The 7,591-nt window shown below is 39.3% G+C and overlaps 1 non-coding gene across 1 annotated transcript; it reads right to left on the bottom strand.

The window, feature by feature from the left end:
• Positions 1-494: 494 nt before the first annotated feature.
• LOC114812668 lies at positions 495-627 on the bottom strand. Its single transcript, XR_003760319.1, has one exon. It is a non-coding gene; the product is annotated as a small nucleolar RNA SNORA7 (small nucleolar RNA).
• Between the last annotated feature and the right edge of the window lie 6,964 nt (positions 628-7,591).

Raw genomic sequence — 7,591 nt, 5'->3', positions numbered from 1 at the left:
CACTGGAAAGAGCCTGGGCTTCGGAGTCAGAGGTCATGAGTTCGACTCCTGGCTCTACCACTTGGCAGCTGTGTGACTGTGGGCAAGTCACTTAACTTCTCTGTGCCTCAGTTCCCTCATCTGTAAAATGGGGATTAAAAGTGTGTGAGCCCCACGTGGGACAACCTGATTCCCCTGTATCTCCCCCAGCACTTAGAACAGTGCTCGGCACCTAGTAAGCGCTTAACAAATACCAACATTTATTTATTTTTTAAAAGTGCTTGTCTTGTCTTGTCTTATGCCGTTGAGTCGTCGCCAACCCATAGTACCACCATGGACATATCTTTCCCAGAACACCCCACTTCCATCTGCAATCTTTCTGGTAGTGGATCCAAATATTTTTCTTGGTAAAAATACGGAAGTGGTTCACCCATTGCCTCCTTCCACACAGTAAACTTGAGTCTCCGCCCTCGACTCTCTCCCGGGCTGGAGCTGCCCAGCACAGGTGAGTTTGGACTTGTAGCAGATTGTCTTCCATTCGCTAGCCACTGCCTTAGCTAGGAATGGGTAGGCCTCTGCTTGACTCTCCCTCCCATAGTAAAAACTGGTAGAGTACTGGAAACTCTCCAGGTGTGACCCTGAGAGGGAAGTAGTAAAAGTGCCAAGGTGTGCAAATGTATTGAGATGATAGTAGGAAGAGATATGAACTGGAGAGAAGGAAAAATGAATCAAGAAACACCTTCTAGACCTCCTGGAGAAAGTGGGGTTTCAGAAGAATTTTCAAGTTGGAGAGATCTGTGGTCTGGGTGCATTCGAAGTGGGAGAGAGTACCAGGAAAGGATGAGGTGTAAGAAGCCAGAAGCAGTATGGCTTATTGGATACAGCACAGGCTTGGGAGTCAGAAGGACCTATTTATAATCCTGGTTCTGCCACATGTCTGCTGTGTTACCTTGGACAAGTCACTTAACTTCTCTAGGCATCAGTTACCTCATCTGTAAAATGGGAATTAAGAGTGTGAACTCCATATAGGCCAGTGTCTGTGTCCAACCTCATTAAATTGTATCTATCCCTGTCCTTAGAACAGTGCATGCCACTTAGTAAGCACTTTATGAGTACCATTATTATTATTATTATGGGTAGCTTGAACAGCACTTGGCTATAGGGGGAGAAGAGAGTCTATGAGTAAGAAGGAGAGAGCTGATGGATTGCTATGAAGTTAATATTGAGAACTTTGGGTTTAATGCTTTAGAAAGAGGTCAGTGGAAGAGAGAACAGACAAGCTACTGATAACAAGTAGTCAAGCTGAGAAATGAAGAATGCCTGGACCAGGATGGTGGCTGCTTGGATAAAAAGGACAAGACAGAACCAGGAAATATGAAGGAAAACAGGCAGGATTTAATAATGGACTGAATGTAGAAGTTTAAGGAGAAAAATGAATCATGAAAAATCCTCAAGTTGGAAGTCATGCTCCCCTTTTACTATCTCCTCTCCTCTGTATTTAATTTTAGTGTTCAACTCTCCCACTACACTGTAACTCCTTGAGACCAGGTGAAGCAGCATGACATAGTGGATAGAGCACGGGCCTGGGAGTTAGAAGATCATGGGTTCTAATTCTGATTCACCACTTGTCTGCTGTGTGACCTTGGGCAAGTCACTTCACTTCTCCGTGCCTCAGTTACCTCATCTGTAAGTGGGGCTTGTTCAACCCAATTTGCTTGTACCCACCCCAGTGCTTAGTACAGTGCATACCCACCCCAGTGCTTAGTACAGTGCCAGGCATACAGTAAGCGCTTAACAAATACCACAATTATTATATTACCATTATCATAATATGTTCTATGTGTGCAAAGCAGCATGGCTTAGTGGAAAGAGCACAGGCCTGGGAGTCAGAGGATGTGGGTTCTAATCCCAGCTCTGCCACTTGTCTGATGTGTGACCTGGGGCAAGCCACTTAACTTCTCTGTGCCTCAGTTACCTCATCTGTAAAATGGGGATTAAGACTGTGAGCTCCATGTGGGACAACCTGATTAGCTTGTATCTACACCAGCACTTAGAATGAACAGTGCTTGGCACATAGTAAGCACTTAACAAATACCATTATTATTATTACTAATTATATTACACTCTCCAAGCATTTCCACCAATCTCCACATCTCGGAATTATTTGTGATTCATTGTTCTCTTTCAAACTGATACATTCAAGTCCATTGCCAAAACCTGCCTGTTTTCATCGACATTTTCCAGATCCATCTTGTCCTCTCCATCTAATCAGTCACCATCTTGGTCCAGCCACTCATAGGCTTGACTACTTGATTTTCAGCCTCTCCTCTGTTCTACCTTCCTCCAACCTCTTTCTAAAGTATCAAATAGAAAGTCAATTAAAAATAAAAAAACTATTGCTTGATTTGGCAACAGGGAGGGTGGTGGCAGTAGGAAAGATAGGTTCTAACAATTTCCAGATGGACACCATGCAAGAAGGAGGATAATTTTAGTAAATGGTAGTGATGAGTATTTTCTTTATGTTTAGGTTCAAATATGTCCGGGAGATTTAGCGTTTAAAATAAAACCCTCAGAAAATCCTAAACAAAATATTCCTGGAATATTTTGTTAAATTGACAGCAGCAAAAATAATCATCAGTTTTTAGGCATTATGGGTATTTTGTGATGAAAATTCAGGATAAATGAAAGGAGGATGACATTAAAGTATCATAATAGTGTTAAGTCATCAACTTGAAAAAGATGGACTGAAACAAATTTTAAAGATTAATTGAGCTCTTTAGAGGAAAACCTCTCTGGGAATCTATTTATGAATATATTGAAAGAACTCAGGGAATTTAATTCTTGAAATGATCAGTTTGATTAGCAAGTCACCAAATGGCACAGCAAACATGGGCAAGGCCCTCACAGGAAGTCAGTTTCCTGTAGCTCTTTCAGCACCTCCTGTTTCCAGTCTGCCCATATCATGGTGCACCCTGACACCTTATGGTATTTTCAAGTTTTCCACAGTGAAAGGAAATGAAAATAAATGAGGAAAAAATAGCAAGGAATGTTTCCCAAACTCAAAGAGTCTGTCTGGGGGTTTGGAGCAGATGAGCAGTGTTATAGACAGGTCAGTGAACTGGCATTCAAAGCCCTGGGATACTGCACAGTACTGAGAGCATTCACATGCCAAAATCTGTTCAGTCACACCCATGGGGGCTGGAGAGGGAGAAAATCCAGATTTGTTAGCCATCAAACCCAGATAAAAAGCCATATGTGTACATATGATGTGTGCCTTTGGTTAATGCATGATTCATTGGATTAGTGTTGAAACTACTAACATCAGATTGTATTTGGTAGTGTCTGGAAGAGGAAAGAAGAGGGTTTAAACTCTTCTCGCTGTCTGTTCAGAGATGATGTCACAAGATTGGCTTGAGTTCTTACCATTTCTGCATATTTATCTTTTCTAGATTAGAGAATGTATCTTGTACTTGTGTTTCTCCTCCCCCGTATGGCCATTTGATAAATAACACTGATATGGCAGGTATTGATGACAAGAAGGGCTGTTTTTCTGTGGAAAAACACAGAAGAAAGGATCTGGGAGGTGGAATGAATTAGGTGGACTTGTTTATGTGTTTGGGAGGAAGGAGCAAGAGGTTAAGATGAGTTTTGAAGGGATTTCTGTTCACTTAAGAGGACTATCTATGGATAGATACGTCAATTATAGGAATGAGGAATACCACTGGGAGTTTTTGAGAAAGGAGAAACAACTCGTGGCTCAGTGGAAAGAGCTTAGGCTTTGGAGTTAGAGGTCATGGGTTTGACTCCAAGCTCTGCCACTTGTCAGCTGTGTGACTGTGGGCAAGTCACTTAACTTTTCTGTGCCTCAGTTACCTCATCTGTAAAATGGGGATTAACTGTGAGCCTCACGTGGGACAACCTGATGACCCTGTATCTCCCCCAGCACTTAGAACAGTGCTCTGCACATAGTAAGCGCTTAACAAATACCAACATTATTATTAACTCTGAAGCATGCTCATCACTTCTCATCTGTAAGGCTGAGTCCCTGAGGATGAGTTTGCTAAAGTTGATGGTGGTGGTGATGTTCTCAGCCTTTCAGGTTCACAGGCATTACAAGATAACTATTACAATAGTGCACTGCCTATTATCCTACCTTTGGGGTTGTTTTTCTGCTCCCAAACTGCTTGTCTAATGGGCCCCCACCTCTGAGACAAAACCCACATACTCTGATTCCTGCTGCTGTTGGTTATAATCCCAGTTCATCCAGTCAGTCAATCAATCGGTGGTATAACTCTTTGTGGACAGGGAAAGTGTCTACCAATTCTGTTGTGTTATACTCTCCCAAGTGTTTAGTACAATACTCTGCATACGGTAAGCACTCAATAAATACCACTGATTGTTTGATTGATAGGCCCCAGGTCTGGCAGTGGACTGGCCACTGGCTTGGTCCATCAGACTGTTATCCCTGCCAATCTTGAATCTGACCCAGACCCAATGTGCCAGATGAATTTATGACAAAGTTAATGTGTGCATTTACAATAGGCTGTCATTTCAAGGGAGATGTACAATAATACCTCCCTACAAAATAAGGTCAATACCATTGACTGACTGTAGGGATTCTTCCCATAACAAGAAAAGTAGATGTGAGGTAGAGTTATTTTACATGATGAGCTGAAGCATCAATAGCATCCATGGTCCTTCATCATTGGCAATATACACTTTCCTACTATTATTTTAGCTGCTTTCAGCAAGTTAAATATTTGGGTAAAAAGATTTAATTAAAGGAAAACATCCCATTGATTTATCTAAAGAAAAGAAAATAAATTGCCATAAATCCCCCAAGTACAGGACTCTTTCATTTAAGATGTGGCATCTACTCTTTTCAATTTTTAAAAAGCTTGTCCCAGGATATTGTTATGTATAGCCTGTCATTCAGTCTCATCAATTTTCTTCAAGTTGACTTGATCAATACAATGAAAATAGTTATAAATAAGGTAGTTTAGTTTCATTAGTATTTGACTTTCAAGGCAAAGAGTCATGTGTGATTTGAGCTTCTTTTTTTGCCCAGAAGGTAGGCTACTCAAAGTGAAAGACATTACATTTTTTTTAAATCTTTGCAATTTATCTTAGAACCCCAATTTTACTTAGAATTGTCCTCTTTAAAGTTATTTGAAATCTACCAAGACAAGCTCAATATTCAGAAAATCACCTATTCCAGAGGTTCTAGGCAGTCAAAAATGTGCTATCTGGTCAAAAAGGAACAAAGTGATTCCTCTTATACTTTTGCTCCTCCTTCCCTCATACCATCCCAGGTCTTACTTCAGCTGTCCTCTCTCTCCCTACAGTGCTTCCTTAAATCTTTTCTTAGAGAGGTTCAGAAATCTGTGTGTACTAACCTTCCCAAAGGCAACCAAGACAAAACTAACCATAACCTGAATAAACTCATATAGCCAAGAATGCCCACTCCATGTATGGGAAACCACAGGTAACAAGCAAATGCTGATGTATTTTCTCCAGTGAGACTATGAATTCCTTTGCTTAGTTTCAGCTCTGTGAAGTTTGAAGATGGAAATTGAGATGAACTTAGTGCCCCAAAATGTATATGAGTTACACTGTTTACTTATTTACTTGGATTTGGTGTGACTGGAATTTCTAGTCCAGTCTTCTTTTGCTAAAGGAAATAAAACAAAACAAAATGCATCCATTATGAATATGGAAAAGATCACTACATTTCCATAAACTGGGAACTTGATCTGCAATAATAAAGGAATAGAGGTAAATTGCAAAGGAGAAATCCCAGTACAGAGAAGCCACTGAATTAAAGTAGGAGCTTTTGGTGATCTAAATGTAAACCAAGTTTACCAACAGAGAATAATGTATACTCAAGAACTACAGGTCCACTGCTGATGGACCAGCAGATTCAACTGAACAAAACATAGAGAAAGGTAAATCAGCACACACAAAAATATTTCTTATAAAATAATGATACTACACATCTTCCTTGTCTTTCACCATTGTGTTTTCTGGCTTATATATTTTGATTTTTAGCTGCAAAAGATCCTCACCAAATGGACCCTGCAAATAACTGCAAAGTTTGCCCCCAACTTTACCAGTCAACCTCAGGGTAAAAAATGCTTGCCTTGTTCTCACTTGACAATTCAATACCTCTAAGAGCAGGAATCTGGTCTTATTCCTGAGTTTTAATTTGTACATTGGTAGAGTCCTGGCCAGCTTGGTGGACTCTGGAGATTTCTTGAGGGAAGGGGATATAATATCCATCATCATTACTTCCTTTTATTGGTACAGCTCTTTTCAACTAAAAAGCTCCCAAATGGGAATTTCTCCTTAGCTCCACAAAATATAGCAAATAATGGAAGAGTGAAAGAATGTAAATGAAATGGCAAGGGAATTTAGGAAACTAGGATGTAGATACATAATGTGGATTGGTTCAGGGCCTTGGAGTTCTTAGGGGATTTTACTTGCATGTCTGTTGGGCAATTACACGCCTTAGATTTCACCCCCTTATTCCTGGTTTTAAGGATCTTGTTCCCTTAGGGAAATGTAAATGATTTGTAACATAATGTCAGCTTTCATTTCCAAATCTTGAAATATTTTCAAACATGATAACAGGACAATCACCATTTTACAGACTGGACAACTGAGACCCAAGGGCTTAAATAGCAGAAAGCAGCGAGCCAGGTGGTGCCAATACTGGGATGGAATCCATTGAGCCAGGTGCCTGACCCTCTATTTGAGACAACCATAATGTCTGGGCCCTCTTGATCTTCAATTCTTCTCATTCTTGACTAAAATCACTATAAATGTGTTGTTTTTTTCCTAATTCCATCTGAAATGCTCAGGAAAAGAGAAAAAGAACCTAATCTTAAGAAAAGTTGGTGTGGCTGAAATTTAAATGGTCCAAGGAGAGACTCTTTCCTCTGAGAGACAGAATCTATGTGGAGAAAATACTAACCCTCATTAATTCCCTCCTTACAGAGTACTTATTGTTTTATTTCTTTACACTTGGATATAGAAGCAATAAATTTCCAGGGAAATGAAATTCACTTATCAGATTTCAAAGCATCAAGTTTCATAATAAGAAAGTAAAAAAAAAATTCTAACTGGACTCAATATAGCTGTAAACCAATATATGTACGTTGCATCGAAGATTAAGCCCCCATAGTAGGTTTGCTTATAAGAGCTTCCAGTTTCATGCTGCTGGAAGCACAGTAATATTATGGACTGTTATTTAATTGTCCACAATATTTTTTACAAATGATATATCAAATAAATTTAGTTGTCTTTTTGAAAAATGAAAAATTATTTTCACTAGGAAAAAATGGAAATAAAAAGTTAGCATTTTTCTCCTGTAAATTACTTTAAATAATTAAATATTCTAAGATTTGAAGATGGATTTTCATCTATTTTCTTGAGATCCTCATCTAGAATATGTGCATTGAAAAATAGATTTTCAGGGCAACTGCACTTATCCTTTAAGAAGGACTTTTCTCCTTTCAAGGTTTCTAAATTCAGTCTTGGAGAAAAAAATCAAGTCCAGAATATTTTTAACAAAATTAATGTATTTAATTTTGGAAATATTTTAATGCAGTTT

Source organism: Ornithorhynchus anatinus, chromosome 5 (genome assembly GCF_004115215.2).
Source record: "Ornithorhynchus anatinus isolate Pmale09 chromosome 5, mOrnAna1.pri.v4, whole genome shotgun sequence".
NCBI classification, from domain to species: Eukaryota; Metazoa; Chordata; class Mammalia; order Monotremata; family Ornithorhynchidae; genus Ornithorhynchus; species Ornithorhynchus anatinus.
This window is presented reverse-complemented; position numbering and strand designations above follow the sequence as displayed.